The sequence below is a fragment of the Cupressus sempervirens genome, chromosome 5, assembly GCF_028749045.1.
Source record: "Cupressus sempervirens isolate cs-2001-9-10 chromosome 5, ASM2874904v1, whole genome shotgun sequence".
In the NCBI taxonomy this organism is placed as follows: Eukaryota; Viridiplantae; Streptophyta; class Pinopsida; order Cupressales; family Cupressaceae; genus Cupressus; species Cupressus sempervirens.
The window spans coordinates 842,900,159-842,919,924 of NC_143122.1; positions in this window are offsets into that span (position 1 = coordinate 842,900,159).

The following is a 19,766-nucleotide window of genomic DNA, read 5'->3' on the forward strand; positions in this document are numbered from 1 at the left end:
AAAATTTAGTAGAAGATTATATCAATAGGAGAAGAAACAAAGCCTCCTCACTTAATCTCAATGATGGTATACATGACTAGATTCTTTAGGAAATTTATTTTGATAGGTGATTCAAGGAAGTCAAGTCAAAAATTGATTCTATTACTAACCTAGAAGGGAAGTTTTTTGATTTCCTCTTGGAGGGAGATGCAATTTTAAGAAACCAAGGGAAAAAAAATGTTCTTAATGATCTTGGGGGGTTAATCTTATTAGAGGCACATAAAGCACCTTATTTAACCCACCCAAGAGTTAAGAAAATGCATGAAAATTTGTGACAACTATATTTTTTGATTGGATTAAAGAGAGATATAAAAAATTTTGTAGCTAGATGCTTGGAATGTCAGAGGGTGAAAGAACATCAACATCTTGTAGGTATCCTACAATCTCACTCTATACCTAAATGGAAATGGGGTATTATCTCAATGGATTTCATAGTTGGACTACCCTTGACACCTTAGAGACATGATGCTAACATGTTAATTATGAATATGCTTAAAAAGGTAGTACACTTCTCTCATATTCTATCTTCTTATACAACCAATACTATAGCTAGAATTATCATGAAGGATGTAGTCTAACTTCATAGAATACCTAAGAAATTATCACAAATAGTGATCTAATATTTACTTTAGAACTCTAGAAATCACTTCAAAAATCCTTGTTTACATAACTCAACTTCACTTTGACATATCGCCCAAAAATATTAGGACATATAAAAAGGTTAAATAAGGTGTTGGAGGATATGCTTCAAATGTATGTTATGGATTTCCATATCCATTAGGAGGATTCCTTATCTCTTGTAGAGTTTGGAAACGATAATAGATATCATAGTCTTATTAGTATGACACCTTTCTAGGCTTTATACAATTGTCCCTTTTGTACTCCCCTAACTTATGATTATCTAGAGGATAGAGTGAGTTGAGGGCTAGAGATTCTTTAGGATATGGAGAGATAGGTATAAAGGATCATATAATATTTGGTTACAATAAAATATAGGCATAAAAAATATGTAGATGCCTAAAAAATTGATAAATAGTTTGAAGTTGGTAGCAAGGTCTTCTTGAGAGTGAGGTCACAAAAGAGTTTGATTAGGTATGGGAAGGGATCTAAACTAGCACCATTGTTTTCTAGACTATTTGAGATCTTAGAGAGAACTGGGCCTATTTATTATTGGCTCACCTTGCCACCTAGATTAACTCACACACATGATGTTTTTTGTATATATATACTTAGATAATATATCCTTAATGTTTCTTATGTTTTAGATTGGCATTCATTACAAGTCATCGATAGATAGCTGGCTTTAGAGTAGGCACATATACTCCACCAGAAACCCTACACCATAGGGGTCAAACTACAAGGTAGGTTAGGGTTCAATGAGACCCAAATCAAAAGTGCTCTTCCACATTAGAGGATTCTAGTAGATATAATATATCATATCCATATTTATTTGTTAGCTTTTAGGAGAAATCTGTAGTGCCATACTAGCGACTTGATCTGAAAATTATTATGAGATATTAGATTTGTTCTTGTGCTTTATAATAGTGGTAGGAGGTTTGATGTTACTTTACATGATGTGTTTTGAAACATATTTCCTATGATGTATTTTATACGCATATGAATTATGGATTTAAAACCTTGCTAACCCATCTAATTCTTGTACTATTGTCTGATATTATTATTATTATATTATTTATAGATATGTATGTTGGTTTGGCTAGTGATGAAGGTGTGTGTAGAAATAGGTACAAAAAGACTATATTATATTTTGATCTGGAGATAGAGCCATGATCCATATAGGCATCTTGAGCTTACAAGTCCTATTAGAGGAGTCAACTACCCAAGTTTAGAACTTGGAAATTTTATTCTTGTTTAGTTTAATGACCTTTTATTTACATCTCTATTGTGATTTTAGTTTAATGATTGAAAGTCTAAATATATATTTATATAAGTATATATGGGTGTACATATATACTTTAATAAATATATATGCATATGTAGATATGTTATTGTTGGGATTTGATGTAATTTATTATATAATTGAATTACAATATTTTATAAAAAATAAGTGAAAGAGGGAATAAATAAAATAGATAAAATAAATAATATTTTAAGAGGTTTGAACTTAGAACCATCCACCTTTCAATTTCACTCACAATCAACTCACCCTCTTAACTCTTTGAAAAGAAAGTAGCTTTAAGCTCATGACTTAGCAAGACCATGTGGCAGGCTAAGGACTATAAAAGGCCATGAAATTTGAACCCATGATGCATGAAGTAAGATTGGAGTACTTAACAAATACACCATAATACATTTTTGATTTGAAATTCCTTGACTAGCTAGATTACTATCAACTAGTTGGGTGTACTATACAATTTTTCAATACATAAAGAAATAAGGTTATTTAATAAATAAAACATTATTTGGATGCTAGTTGTAATAGGTGCACCCATTAAAATGAAATTTTCCTACTACAAAATAGGAGTGTTCCTGGAAAAAGAAAATGTATGAAAAAATTGAGGCAAAAACTATAGTTAAATAAATTTCATTGGTGTAAATTCTTGCAAGTAGAATGGTAGGAGAAATTTGGATTAAAGGAGAGAACTAGGGAGTGTGAAAGCTTAAAAATGTGACCAAAAGACTTGGTCTCATCGACAACATTAAAGGAAGAAGAAGTAGGCTATAGATTCACCTTCTCTCTCTCTCTCTCTCTCACACACACACACACACACACACACACACACACACACACACACACACACACACACACACACACACACACACACACACACACACACACACACACACACATCATTACCATGATAAGTTTTTATAGAAATTAATTCTTAAGATATGGATGTAAGATATTCAATAGTTGTTTGATTGTCTTATTTACCTACAATTGTGATGTATCCATAATTTTTTCTTGAATGTTTAAATTTCTTATTGGGTTTTGGGATGATTTTCTTGAATTAAATTGTGTATGATCATGGGGTATTGAAGAGGTTTCATTGAGTATCTTAGCCTAGGAATGTGTTAATAGAACTCCTCTATTCAAACTAGATCCAAAAGTTCCATTCAATAATCCCTTTTTTTTTAGCCTTTTGGAATAGATGCACATGTACACTACACATATGAGCAGTTATACTAAACATATGCATAGCCCTACAAATGCCTAGTTGTCAGCCTTTAGTCAACCTATATGAATAAATGTGTAGTTTTTCTTCACATATGAATTGATATAATAGATGCATTTCCCTATCAAATATATTTATAGTGATGTTTAGTGAACATGCAAAACTAATGAAAATGATACATATGTGCAATTCTATTAAATATATGCACTAGTCTATTGAACATATGTGTAGGAATAATATGTGCACAAATATAATATGCATATGTACCTTACTACTTGATGGATGGGAAGATATAATAAAAGTACAATAGTAAAGGATGATGCAAGGGTATAAGGATTAAATGCACATTTTTATGAGTTTTCTCCATGTTTTCTTATTATTTGTTGTATTTTAGTTAATCACTCAAGTTGGTAAAACCCTGTTGACAAAGAGTATGTGGTTTTAATGAGATGTATTTTTTTGTATTTATTTATATAATATGCTTAGTTTCTTTTAGATTAGTTTATGAACCCTAGATGAGTTACTCACCATAGGTTCTGAGACCCATAAGTGGTTGTTAGAGGATCCTATACATCGAGATGAGTATCCTACATAGGATGGCTCTATAAGTGAGTTGGATAATAAGTGATAATTGTTACAAGCTAGAGTTGCTGTTGCACTAAAATATTAACATGTTAATGCCTGATACAACCACTAGACTTATATAACATAGGAGGTGGTTAAGCCATGTCATGAATCATGAAGAGGAATGTTGGCGACTAGTCCAACAATCCCCCCTCAGTATTACTCAAGGAGATTCAAACCTGTGACCAAGCTCTTATGCCACTTGTTAGAATTATGAATTACTTTGGGGGGCAGGGGGGGGGGGGGGGGGGGGGTGAATTAGTAATGTACACAATTTAGTTAGAAATTGAATATTATTTATTACTTTGAATCATACATACAAAAGTAAACAAGTAATGTAGAATAGTAATAGTAACAATGCACAAACATAACTCATAACACTGTATCTTTTTAACTAGGGAAACCCTAGCCAAGGAAAAAACCTGGTGAGGATGAATCCCACTAGATAACATAATAATATATATGTTCCTTGTTAGAGGATGGACCCTATTAGGAGTCAATGAGAAAATTCAATATAGAGATTCCTTGTTAGGAGACTTTGAATCCCTATTAAGAGATTCCAACTTATTGAGTTGTCATTATGCACGATGCTAAATGATAGGAATTATTTTGAACTCCTCTCTTGAAAATTCAATCTTGTGAATCAACTCCAAGGTTTTGTGTGATCTTGTGACCTACTGGAATCCACTCAATTGAAGATAAATTTTTTTGTTCATGAGGAGGCCTTTGCTAGTTTGAATGATTTCAGATGAGATGTAGAATCTATTCACTGCTTCAAAATAAAACATGTAAAAGAACTTTGTAAGAATGCAACTAATATGAATTCCTAGATTAACAAAGGGTTAGTAAAGAAAATAACAAGAAATTTTAAAGAAAATAACATGAAAGTAAAATCCTAATAGACATAAGCTATGGAAACAACACATCTATGAGTTAAGCTTTTGAAGAAATTAGTAGGTAACTAATGAAAGTAGGAGTAGTGCTTCCTTGATTCCACTAATGCAATCATCAGTAGGAAAATTAATAATCATATGATGTTTCCCTCTTCATCAAATTGCAAGGCCACAAAAAGTGTACTCATGTGAGACAAAGAGTTATGTAGGCACTATTTGGTGATTTCTTCTTGAGCTAGATACATCAACAAAATTCATAAGACTATAGCAAACACTAGAATTAAAAGATTACACACCTAGAAATAGTGCGATAAACTTTTGGCTCAATCAAAATTCCATGAACATACATTCAAAAAACAATGAAACATTTAGGCAAGAATCACTACACTCCAAATGCAAGCACCAAAAGCATATTATTATTGAAAAATAATGGTGGCCTTGATTACATATTACAATCCTGTATTTTTAAGAAATCATCTCTTCAATTTGTGTTGAGAGTGAGAGATATCTTCATGCAATAATATGCTTTTTAAATTAATAAAATAAACTAATTATATACAAACTAACAATCTAACTCGTGCTTAGTAGGACTCCATCAATTTTTATATTCATTAATTGGATGCATGAGCCCATACATGTCATAGAAAAAAGAAATTATGAGAGAAGAAGAAGAAGAAATCCTTAAGTGAAAATAGAAGTGTCTGGAAGTATCAAAAATAGCAATTCTTCCTTCATTGGGCGTCTGTCGAAGTTAAACTGTTGTCAAAATGCATTTCCAATGCATGGAAAGCTCTAATTTTGGAACTAGCAATTAATTTCCAGTGCACCTTTGGAAAGGTGCACTAGCACACTTGGTGCAATAGCACACCAGTATAGCATCAAAATTGCAAAATTGAAATTTCGGCTTTTGGGTTTTGCTTTCCTTCATACCAGAGCTATGTCTAGATGCTTGCCTTTGAATTTCTCAATAATATTAGTGATTTTTACAACATCTAGTTAATCTAAGGAATCAAACTTATTTTTGACCTTCTATCTATAGTTGTCTACTTCAATATGGGTCTCAGCAAAATCCCTAAGTTTGGTATCCAACTCTAGCAAGGCTTCTATCCTGAATGCCTATTGAATATCTTCTTCACTAGAAACTTCATCAAAAATATTCCTAAATCTCTACACCTATACCTCAATCAGTATTAAATTCTCCCATGCATCATCTTCAAAAATATTGAGGCATGCATCACTATAATTTTTCTCTACTTGCAAAATCTGCTCTTGAGCTTAGTCCTTGAGCTGATGGATCTCTGTATGTAATGTTTCCATTAATTTATTACTATCTACTATCTTTTTAATCTAATCATCATTTAAATCTAACTCCTCTATTGTATATACATCTATAAGAATTCTATAGTTCTACCCCTTTATAGCCTATACTACCTATAAATCTTTTCCCCATGCATGTACCTCATCCATAATACTAAAATCTTGCTCCAAAATTGTTACCATTTTATCTAAAATTTCCTACATAGCATGAAGTAGCATTAGATTTACTTAAATGATAAGCATGCCCTTTTCCTCAAAAATTTCCTTCCATTACTAAAAGGCATTCAAAATTGGATCCAATTGTATTCCTCCCCTATCTTTTCTTTGAATTGCTGTGTTTAGAGTCTCCTCGGGGTGTTCAAGATCCAAGGGACCAACAAATTTGGTTAAATACCCTCTTAGAATTTCATTCTACCTGTGAAGTGTCATTAGTTTTGCCCCTTCCTATTCTTAACTTCTGAATACCTCCTTCATACCCATTGTAACCATCAACTTGGCTATATCCAATGTGGGCTTCCCGAGCATAACCTATTTCATCTAATAATCTTGTGGACCCAAATCTTCTATTTCTGAATCAAGAGGAGGGATAGCCACTTGCACGAACAAATCTTGATTCTGATAATTGTTGATGAATGTTAATGATTCTTCCTCTCTTGAGGGGGACTCAGGTTTCCTTAGAACCTTAATCAATTGAATCATGTCCTCTTCATTAGTATTGAATTGTGGCCTTTTATTTCTTATCACTTCTTTGTGCAACCACCTTAGGACTCATTCCATTAAAGGCTTGCCTCTTGAGGATGGAGTTTTCTCTGCTACCACTTTTCCCTTATTGCTCCTTTCTAGGGTTTTCTCCCTCTATGATGGCTCTCCCTTTGTAGTCTCTATTTTAGTGGAGCCCACTATTCTTACCTCAGTGTCTTGGGAGGCTTGCTAAGGATATTTGACTAATTGTCCTTCTCTAGGCACTTCCTCAATTGATATTTTCTATGGCTCTTCCTCTTGCTCCTTTTGATTTTTTTCTTCTTCTATAATTAGTGGTAGAGGAGTAGCAGAGCCTTTTTCCACAACTGTGACTTGCAATGGGGATGGAGGAGGAAGCTCAGGACCTTGCGATTCTGGTGGAATTTGAGTCCAATCTTCTTGTTGGGGCTCATTGGTTGCCATATCCCAGATCTTGTCTCCCACCAATTTGGTGCCTATGGGCATGAAATCAAAATATAACATCTTAAATATGTTACTACCCTCTACATCTTGGTCATTAATCCATTGCTACATTTAATCCTCTAATGTAGTTCTCTATAGAGGTTCTTCTGGGATTAATAGTGGTGTAATAGTAGAATTTCTCCTTCATTATTGCTTTGTGGATCTTGCTAGCTAGATTCTCTTGTTCAAAGGTATATTATCCTCATCATCTTCTTCTTACTCTTCTTTAAGAATAGGTTCCAAAACATATGGGAAAGAAACTACCCTCCTGATCACCGTTTGCCTTTTCTTGACCAGAGTCTTAATCTTTCTTTCTTTCTTGGATGTAGAAGGGGATGCTTGTTCTATCTATCGAGGTGGAGAAACCTCTTGAACCTCAACTTATATCTCCATTTTTATTGGTGCAACATTGGGTCAATCTAAACTTGTGGCACCTCAGTATCCTCTGAACATTGTACATTTACTTGTTCTTGAGGTGCTATGATTTTTCCCTCTTCTGGTTAAGCTCTTTGAGGGTAATTTCTTTTCCTCTTCCCTTGGCCTCCACTCTTCTAAGCTCTATAATAACCTACCAGCCTATCAAGTTGATGCACAATTTTGGGCCTTACCAGAGATTGAGCTACAAAGCTAGGAATGGTGACTTTCTTCCCTCTACCTTTTCTTGGGCAGGCTTGTGCATGTAAGATTACTATTTCAGGTATTGGATCAAAGATCAAATGGCCTCTTAATCCAATCTTGTGTCATTTTAATGACATGCCTAGCCTAATGGTTGATATCTAAGTTTCCTTCCCTGTCAACCACAATAATCATAATATGCCTATCACCAATTCTATCCCTATTAAATAGGGGATCCAACAACTTGTCAGAATCTTGCTGCCATATCTTCAAAGGAATTATCATTTTTAGGGCCTTCTCTACACCAAGTACAAAGTCATCCTACAATAGTCCCTTATTCAGACGTTGTAGTCATTTTTAGCATTCATCTAATGGTCTTCAATGGCCTCCTCATGTGTAAATGTTTTACCTACTAGATATTGTACGCTCGCAATATTATCAAAACATGGACACAAAGAATTTTATTCTTCCAAGGGATAGTGATCCCATTCACACTCAAAATAAAGAATATCTTGCTTCCATTTCACTTAAAAGGTCCTATGGTTAAAGGCCACGTCCAACAATGTTTGTGTTGCTTTTTGACCTTATTGTATGCAGACTCAAGTTTTTGGGCAATCTCCAAGAGGATGAGTCTATCACAAGAGCACCTTGGAAGCTTCTTTAGGTTGATAGTGGTACTAGCTACCCTTATATATGTAAATGTTTTGAACTAAATGTAATATTCTTTGAGTACCGTTATCTGTATCACTACATCCTTTGATAACCTCTTTGCATAATCTCCTTCTATGAATTAGATGATAGTAAATATGAATGCATCGTTCACAATTTTGTACTCTTTTCTTTTCTTGAGAGCTTCTTCTTCACCAACTGATGGTAGATGATGTACAACCATGCATTTGGATCCTACATGCTACCTCTTCTGTACAACCCTGGATAATCTGTAGCCCTAGTGGCTAGCAAGTATACTAAATATGAGGTCATATAAAACTTTCTTTCATTCTTGGCCACTACCAATTTCTGACATAAGTTCTTGCTTAGAGTGGAAGCCCAATCTAGTGGCATTGTTGCCTTCTTGATTGTTTCAATGAAATGCACCATAAAAATGTTTAAATGCTTGGCTGCAGGTAAACCCATAACTCTACTCAATAGGATAATGGACTATCCAATGTCTTCCATCATATATCCCCTAGTCATGTCAACCTTGCCCATTTTCTTCCCCATAGAAGTCTTCTCAATGAGGTGCAAGGACTAAATGATATCTGATGCCTCTTCAACATGTTCCTGGTACCACCTTTTCACTTGCTCATATGTAAGCTTAATGAATTGATATACCCGTGGGAGGTGGAATAATTTCTCAATATTCTTGGGGCACAAATTTAAGAAAATTTCTTTAGTTACACTCTTCACCACTCTTTCCTCTAGGACCAAGTGTTCTGCAAGTGTCATCCTGAGCTTTGAAGATTGTACCAATACAGGGTGTGAAGTTGCATTAACTAGTCCAAATCGGATAAGTGTAGAAATTTTTTTTGATCTCTCGATGGGCTTGTTGCAAGTCTTAAGAAATTTCCCCAAATCTATGTATCCCAATTCTATATCCTTGGTTTCTCAATAGTCATCCTGAAATTTTGATTTTGATGGAACTCCTTGGAACTTGAAGACCACTAGTTTTAGTGCCATTTTCATGCTTGAGGAAACTAATGAGGATGCCATTATATCTGCACAAAAGGCATCCATTAGTTTGGAATTAAAGAAAAATAAATTAATTAAACCCTAGAAACTATCTTGCACAAAACTCAAAATCTTGATGCTCAAAAAAATATAACAAACCCTTATTTTACCCCTAAATTGCAAAAAAAATGGTGCACTTGGCACACCTAATAGGTGCACTTGGTGTGCTCCCTTTTGGAAATTTTTATAGGGATAAGTTGTGCATCAACACACCTCATGAGGTGTGCTAATGCACACCTTATAGTCTACTTAGGCTTTTTCTTTGTTTTTTAAGGGTGTGCAATGGCACACCTAACTAGGTGTGCTATTGTGCACCCTAATTGAGTGTAAAGCTTTATTTTTTAAAGTTTTTTTTATGTTCTTTCAAATTTTTTATGGATTGGTGCACACTAGTACACCAAGTTAGGTGTGCTAGTGTACATCATGAGGTGACTTATATGTTTTTTCTTTGTGCAAGGAGATGGTGGAGGGTGCACCTACTTAGGTTTGTAGCTGTAGTGTTGGAAGACTTCAGTGGAGGTGAATGCAATGAATGGAGAGAAGATAAGAAACAAGGGGAGGGGGGAATATATAGGCTCCAAGCCCGCTATGTGATGCATAGGTTCCCAGCTATGTAGGTGCACTGCTACACATCTGTGCATTATTCATACCTTTTCTTTGTATTTTGACACACTAGCGCACCTAATTAGGTGCACTGGTGTGCCTTTCATTTTTCAAAAGTACTTATTTTCTCTCTAGAACTCTATTTTAGGAATCAAATCTTTGAATTGGGACTCGATCATGACCTAAAACACCAGAAAAATACCCAAATTTGAATATTATTCATGATTGCTAAGGATTTGAAATTGAAAAAACTTATAGCAATAGAAATTTTGACCAAAATTCATCAAAAATTGAGTCCAAATTTACTAGTGTAATGTTATCATGTTTTGATTATCTTCAAGTTCAATAAATAGGATCTCAAGAGTTTTTTTCCTATGAATTTTTGAAAAAATATGTATCTTGTTTGCGTACCTAGGAAAGGAATATTTTTAAACTCTACGAAGTGGTAACTATACCTCCATAATAATGTTCATTTGACTAAGTTTATATTTTTGGCATCAATATGTTTAAGGCTTTGTAACAATATCTCTTATTAGCTCAATGTAGAAAATTATGTGACCAAATTCACGTAAGGTTATGTAGATAACAGAAAATCTTACAAATAATTCAGTGTCTTGCTAGCAATACCATCTTGAATTGTAGGCATGCCCAGTTCTATCAAATAACATCATTTTAAGACCAAGAAACGCTTGTTTTGTCTCACTACCAATGCAATTTCATTATGAGAATCTTAGTTCTATTGATTAACATCATTCTATGGCATTAATGCTAACAATCAATGCTTACTCATGCCATTGAAGAGTAGTTTTTAATAATTTTCACATGGGATTTATGATGTGGTCATAACAATCTTTCTCTTTTTGGTTGAATACAGGTAGCTCCTATAAACATTCTTGTAGGTTCTCAAGTATGGGTGCAAGATTCTGAAGTGGCCTAGATTGATGGATAAGTCATGGATATTAAAGGTCAGCAGGTTAAAGTTCAGACAATTGATGGAAACTTGGTAAGTAAATAGTTTTATTTTGAATGATAGTCTCTTTAGATTTCTTTTTTAATTTATTGTGACTACTTATAATCGGTTTAAGAAAATCCTACCAGTGGCAATAGGTTTGTAGGAAAACCAATGACTTATGTGTAGGAATATTATTTCAGTGTTTCTTTATGGATTTTTTATGATTTGTTTTTGGTCAATGGTTAAAAAGATTCTTTCTCAGAGAAGCTATGTTGCACATATTTCTTGTTTAGGACTACTTTCATTTCCTCCTAGCAATATAATCATGCTTTATGCATACTAACCTTGTTCTCCACATTTATGGAAACCACACAAGACATCAACAACACTCTTATGGCATCAATAAATCCACTTTCTATAAGGCTTTGTTTGATATCTTGAAACTCAATTAAGCCAAGAAATCTGCTATAGTTGTATGCTTACTCCTTTCATCAAATATCTTACACTACCTTCACTCCCAACACTACTTTTTCCAAAGTTTCTAGGTACTAGCCATCAAAAGTAAATTTAAGTCAATGACTAAGATTGAGCAAAGAGAAATGGGTACCAGGAGCCTTCTTACAGCTTTAGACCATTTGAACCATTTACAACAACCAATGGAATATCAACACTAGACAAAGAAACATTTAACTGAACAGATGCACTAAACAATAACTAATACACTGTCATCCATTATGAGAATGTAAGCTCAAAATAAAAATCCTTCACAAATGTGGCCACCCTACTTGAATAAATTAAAGCATGATGACAGTGCAACCAAACTAGTTAAGAAGCTTCATTAACTATCCTCAAGTGTTTCAAACTTTTATAGAGTTTAGGAATAATATTCATACACTAGGACTTAACTTGTGTCACTCTATGAATTCACACATGTAAAATGTCTCATTGATGCAACATTATACACTAAGTAGGAGGTCATGTAGAATTTCAAGCTATTTGACACCTTTGAAAGATAATGATAAATTGCATCACTAATTTTCTTTACCCAAAAGATTTTATGATTGCTATTCTAGCAATATGAATGTATTGATACATTCATTAGTGAAAAATTTAAGATTTAGGAAGACCTTTAACCCTACTAAGAAGGTTATCAAATCATTGACCTATTGTTGGAATTTAGTATGGGGGAGTCTTTGGCCACCTTGCAATGGCAAGCTTAAATGTCTTGAGCTGATTCATGTTTATATTCTTCCTACATTTCTCAGAGTGCTTGCGTTATAATCTTATGCTGACTATATGATGATAACAATATACTCATTGATGTTTGGGCATCTAAAAATCTTATAAATGAAATCCTTGTATATCATTAAAATCACTTTAATCTAAATTTTTAATGCTCTTTCTCTCTACATCAAAGTGGGAAGCTGTTCTAAAGAATAGATGGATATTGATATACAAAATTGGTTGTATGCCAAAAGGTATCAGTTGCTAGTTGACCCTTTTCAAGAATTGTAAGTTCTACATGACCAATTTTCATGCATCTAATGTTAACAATATTGGATGTCATAGAGGTCACTAGGAACACATTTTGGTACTTCTACTTCATAGTCTACTTGATTCAAGGAGGATTTGACACCTAGAATAAAGCTGTAATTCTAAATTTGATAAATTTCTAGTGTTAGAAAACCTCTACATATTCTATGTAATTGTGGAATTTTTTTGTATTTTTGCATGTAGTGTTGATATAGTGAACATTGGATAACATTCTTCAATTTACATGGACTTAATTTTATGGCACAAAGATAGAGAAATTCTCCAACTCTACATGGTAAATAAAAACCTATAGTTCAAAGAAATATCTCTAAACTACATCAAGGAAATACGAGTGAAGTTTGGGTTTTAAAAGGCCAACCTACTCTAAAATAGATGGAAAAGTGTCTTTCAAGTCATAGAACTCAAACTACATTGCATCACATAGAATAGTGGAGAGATTTTTTTTTCCCTAAAATAAATAAAGAAAATGTAGTTCAGAGAATAAACTCCACACTACATAACGGGAATGTCCTAGTTATAGTCTTGTTCAAAGTTTCCAACTTAAACTACATAACAATTTTTTGGCAATTAAGTGTGGTTTGGAGAATAAGCTCTAAACTACATAGTAGAATGATCTAAAGATAGAAGGGTGCATCATCAGAAAATTTTCCCACCCTTGCAAAGTGAAGGATTGGCAACATGAAAGCTTTGTAGTTAGGGTCATAAAACAAGGTGACCAATGGAAACCTATGGATTTTTAAATTTAGTCTCTGTATGTTTAAGCTTTGGTAGTTTTCCTATCATTAATATTCTTGGAGTAGGCCCTTTACTTTTGTTGAAGTCACTTACAATGCCTTGTAAAGTGTAAACAAATTAAAGCTTTGGATTGTAAACTTTTTTCTATTTTTTGTATTTTACTTTTCCTTAGACATTGGATTGTTTGGTATTAGTTATTCACGTTGTGGACTTTTCATGAGAATGCATTTTCTTTTGTGATAATTTGAATATTTTTTTTCATAAGAGAAGTTTTTAAGGGATAAGTTGGTTACATCTTGACTCGTTGAATCTTTCTCAAGTTCTAGTCACTTGACTTTGGCCACTTCTACACTAAGATAATCAAAATGTTGTGGTCAATGCTCTTGCTTTGCATTCTATCACCTGTATGAAATTGTGGTGTCAGAAATGATATTTAAAATAGAAAATAATATATGATGTGCAAGGATAAAGTTAAGAAATGTACACATTAGTTACACCATCTATTACAACATGACATTTCTAGTGCATGGTTATTTGTTTACTGATATGTGTTTCTCTTACAAAAAACTTGGCTACTACATTATGTTAAAGCATAGTTGTATAGATATTTTCAACTCAATTTCCATTTCTTGCTATCCCATGTGGAACAATATAATAACTTTATAAAAATCATCCTATTATTATCCAAAATGAGCACATCCAAAATGTAGTTAGTCCAATGACGACATAGTGATAATGATTTGAGAAAGATCTCAATGTAAGGCTTTTCTTGGGTATCTAACATGCCCAGTTGTTCGAAATAGAGATGGAGTAGCTAGGGGGGGGGGGGGGGGGGGGTGAATTAGTTACCACAAAAAAAATAAAAATAGATCCCTTAGATGTCTTATAAACTTAGTTATTGCTATCACTCGGTAGCCACACAAAAAAATGTTTTAACTCGGTAGATGTATGTTAGCTTATTAAGCATTCACAAAGATTTAACATGCATGCATAAAAGAAATAACATGCCTTGCTAGAGGACTTAAGAACAATTCAACAGAACTGTCCACCTTGTGAGAGGATTTACAAAAATGGTTCTTAAACCAACTCTGTTAAGAGATTTAGGAATCACTGCTACAATGATGAAAAGTAATAATGAAGTGACTTGAATGAGATGCAATTGAAATTTTCTATTACATATCTTTGTTCTGCTTCACTAGATCCTCTTTGATTGAATACACCTTTGATACTCCTCAAGGATATCTGATCCTCCTTCAAAATTCACTCACACTTTCCTCTTCACACAATTAACTCATTTGCATGCTCGCTCATTCATTCATCCATACTTTTGAACTCATGACTTGACCTTCTATTAATACCATACAGATTATCAAGTCAACTCATTTACAAGTTTCATTTGCTAATAATCATTACATTAGTTGGCTACAAACATTACATGAAACAATTAAACTTTATTTTCCAAAACAATGAAATCCTTCATTGGCCAACCCTGTTCGGTAAACACTGCTTCATAAATGATTTTCAGGGTTAACCAACTAAAGCTCGATAAACACTGTGAATTTTGAAAAATCTTTTGGAGACTGAGTGAACTCGGTAGACACTAACTTTCCTTCGTTGACCTTGTGAGTTTGGTAGAAACTAACTTCTGCTACAAAAACCTTCGATGCTCGAGTGAGCTTGGTAGAAATTGTCTCCATAGTGTAATTATCAAGAATGCTCGATAGACTCTGTAATTCACTTTCTTGACCAACTAAGCTTGGTAGACTCTATCTTTTGCTTTTTTGAACAATTGAGCTTGGTAGACTCTATTTGATAACTGATATGACATTTGTGTAACATCAAAGACAACACACAATTGAACAATTGTCACCAGTCCATATCCCTTAAATCAACAATGTTGACCAAGTCTAGATTAGAAACCTTATTGAACATGGTTTCACTTATTTTTTTCACTTTGGCTTCAACATCAACACTCACATAGGGGCTAGGAGCCCACAAAAACGATGAAGACCATCAATCTATGGTGCAAGTTAATTAGTGATGAAGTGAACAATGAAGAAGTGCCCTCTCCATAGCCCTTACAACCACAATTTCAACCTCATGTAGATTAGAAACCTTATATTAATTGGTGGCTTTGACCTCAAAAATTTTGGTTGCATCTACATCACTCACATAATTGATGGTTCCCTATGCATAAATGTCCATTTGTTCCATGCTGTATCAAGCAATTGTTTCTTATCCAAGCCATTTAATTTGCAACCTTTTAAATCTCTGCAAATATAAAGTTGGAGTCGGAGAATTTTTCTTCTCAAAGGTGTCCTCTAATTGTAAAGCATCCATTACATTATCTATTGAACTAGATATGTCTTGTTTGTTGAATAGATAAAGGAATGGAAACTTTACAATCAGAGGACACCGTTAAGAAGAAAAGTTTTCCTACTCCAACTTTATCTTTGTAGAGATTTAAAAGGTTGCAAATCAAATGGCTTGGGTAAGAAACAATTGCTTGATAGAACATAAATTTTTTTTTTGACCAAACATTGGTGAAAATTTTGACCAATTCTTGATAGTTTTCTATGAAGACTTGGTTAAAATTTTCACCAACTATAATTTCTTTTTGACCAAACATTGGTGGAAATTTTGACCAATTCTTGCTATTTTTCTATGAAGACTTGGTCAAAATTTTCACCAATTATAAATTTTTTTGACCAAACATTGGTGGAAATTTCAACCAATTCTTGATATTTTTCTACCAAGACTTGGTCGAAATTTCCACTAATTATAATTTTTTTTTTACCAAACATTGGTGGAAATTTTGACCAACATTGACAAATCAGAGCTAGCAAAAATAAAAAATTTTTGACGAATGTATTGGTCAAAATTTTGACCAACCTGCAGATTGGTCAAAATTTCAATGAGAAAAATTACCACAAACTGCTTGGTCAAAATTTCAACCAACTTGGGTCAAAATTTTGACCAATATTTGTCAAAATTTGAGTCCAAAATTACTAGTGTGTATTTTTTTATCTAATTAAGACTATAATGAAAGTACACTTGAGAAAAGACTAGAAGATGACTAACTAAAGAAAAGTTTCTGCTAAGCCTGACTGGTTAAATAGTACAAGCCAAGTAAAGTTAGTGGAGGCTAAGTAGGAAATAGTGGAAGTCGAGTGAAGAAAGTTAGTATGAGTTGAGAAAGAGAAATATAGCTAGTGCTGAATGAAGAAACTTAGTATGTGTCGAACACCACTAAAGACCCATTAGATGTCGAGCAACCTAGTGTTCATTGAGCATCAAAAAATGTGTTTTTTGAACAAATAGAGTATTATTACTGAGTGCCATTAAAATGAGTTAGATCAAAGATTTAATAAATGTGAGCCAACTAAGTTAATTTTCTAACTGTGTGAAGTGTGTGGAAGATTACTATGATAAGCTGGTGGCACAAAATTCAAGATAAACCATTTTAAGGTGATTTCAAAAAAGATTGTAGAGGAAGTTTCTAGAAGGGAATAAAATGGAAAATTTGGTAGATTCAGTGAATCTTACCTAACCCTAGAATGGCTGATTATGGTAGGCTAGAAGCAATAGTTGTCATGTCTAAGAACCTAAGGAAGACAAGAATTCTAGGGCTTTGCTTCCTATGATGGCCAAATAGAAGAGTTTGCAACTAAAATACAAAGAAAGAAGGCTTAAGAGGAAGAATTCTTGAAGGGTGAACAAGATATGAGAGATGAAGAGGATGAATGCCAAGAAAAATGGAAGATTTAATGTGAGATTTATAATCTGCAAGCAAGTTGTTATTGTTATTAGATCAAGTCCTACTATTACTTTCTAATAATTGTATTTGTCTACATAAATCCTTTGGATTGAGGTTGACCTAATAGTCATTAGTAAATCCTTTAATAGGGTAACATTATAATGGAATCTTCTAAAATCCTCCAACAAGGATCACTCCTAACAGGGCAATTGAAACCTCTAACCAAGTCACATTTAATAGTGTGCATTGTAACCTTTAATAAGGTTGGCTTCTCATAGAGCTCACTTTAGAAGAGTGAAAGTTGGTAGCACGTTATTGGTGTTTTTTCCAAAATTGGGTTTCAACATAAAATCCTTGTGTATTCTGTGGTTTTTCATGTTTACATGTCTGCAAAGCTATTTTGGCATAGGACATTGATGTGCATATGTTTAAGAAATTGAATGGTCAATGCATGCATAAGGATAAGTTATAGTACTAAAAAGTTTTGTTTGTACATTTGGACCTTGGATATCTAATTCACTCCCATCTAAGTAATTCTAAAGTATTCCAATAATGTTGGAAATACAATAGGGAAAGTAAACTTTGAGGTGGGGGCGAGGGGGGGGGGGGGGGGTGTGAATCAGTTTTGAAAACTTCAACTATTAAAACATTCAGCACATGTCCATCTCATAGTTTGCACATAAAGTAAAATACCAAACTAAACATGAAAGAAATAAACACATATAACACAAGATGGTTACCCACAAATGTTCAAATGAGAAGGTAAAAGTTAGGTGGGGATGACACCCACAAATCTTCACTACTATAGTTGCAAAGTGTATCTAATGAAGGTTTCAATGTTTGATCATAAACTATGATCTACTTTGTGAAAGGTTTGTGCCATTAAAGGCTTACAAAGATTGTTAGGTCTTACCCTGTTAAAGGATTTCAACACCAAGTTAGAAGTATGCTTGGTTAAAGGACTTCAACTTACAATGAAGTAAGTACCCTATTAAAGGATTTAAAAAATCTTGCTAGGACTACTTGGTTATGAGATTTTACTAATTCACCTATTAAAATGTCTCAGCCTTGATCCTTCAATTAACACCTCTCTACTAGATATCAAATCACCTCTTTCCTAATGTATATTTGATCCTCCTGATTAGATGTATCATTTCTATCCTTTCTATGCTTTCTTCTATTATCTCTAACTAATTCTAAAAATTTAGTTCTTTCACAACTTTGTAGTCACTATGAATTTGCTCATAAATTCTTTAGGGTTTCTCCTTCTTAAAAAGACTTAGGTGAGAATAAATGCCTTTGATTCACCCATTTTTCACTTAATTCATCCCTTAATTTGATTAGTTGCATGTAGGGCATAGGAATTCTCAATATAGATTCATTCTTATCATCTAGAATAAAAAAAAAATCCTTAGCCCAAAAATATTATACATAAGAGTTTCTACCATCACAAAAAACTATGCCCAAAACTGTTTACTTGACACTTGAAGCCTCACTAAGAACACATTTTACTTAGTGATAACATAAACATGTCACCTTTGTAACTTGAATAACTTTTTGAACATGTAATATTATGACAAGCAAGCTTAGCCATGTCATCTCCAACATGTCTTATACACACCCTTAACCTTGCTTCTCAGAATAACAACTATGCTAAGAGATATAACTAGTTCACTAGAACATTCTTTGTAAACTTTATCTCAGAATAGTTTTCACCAATATTTTCATAACATCTTCTAGACTTAATATCCTTTCCTCCCAAGATTAGCTGCATAAACTAGACACTTAGTAGTATCTCTATTTAACCTCTCTAGTGAAAATACTAGTTGATCTCTCCATACCAACTTGATGTTTACCATTGTTCTTCTGTCAGATACCACAGAAATATGCTATGTTGACATCGATGTAAACATAGTCATTAATGTAACATATCATCATGATAATGATCTAATATTGTTTCTAAAACACTCCCCAATAGGAATATCATCAACATTTATGTTCAATAGTATTAACTTTCTCATCACTAGAGTGACTCAACACTAACACTTTCCTCGACATATATTGGTGCTTGACACATACTGAATATTTTTCTTGGCATGCATTATCTAACAACTTATGCTCAGCATACACTACTTGCTCAGCATGCCCAAAGTATTATAAAGTAATGACTTTAAGTGTATTGTCACTCATATCTCAAAACCATAATGAGATAAAAAATCTCCCCCTTTGACATGAGCGGCATAACTTAGATAATCTATATTCCTTACTCAACTCGTATTCAAAATTTCAAAATTTCAAAATTTTGCAAAAACTGATGACTTATCAATCATACCTCAAAGCTTCATAAATCCCTTTGAGTTGATTGTTCTTTTTTGTATCTAAATCTAATACTCCTATTGACTAAATTTGACTTGAATTTCTTTCTTACTCCATCTTTGAAATTACTCCCCCTTTGTGTATTCTTCTTTTCTTCAATATTCCCATTTTATGTAATAACCTCCTTTTTTGACACTTATGTCATGGGTAGTACATGAATATTGTGTTTGTCCAATTTCTTTTGATGGACCTCCATTATAATCTTAAGTGTTGCATCCCAATTGTTGCACGCT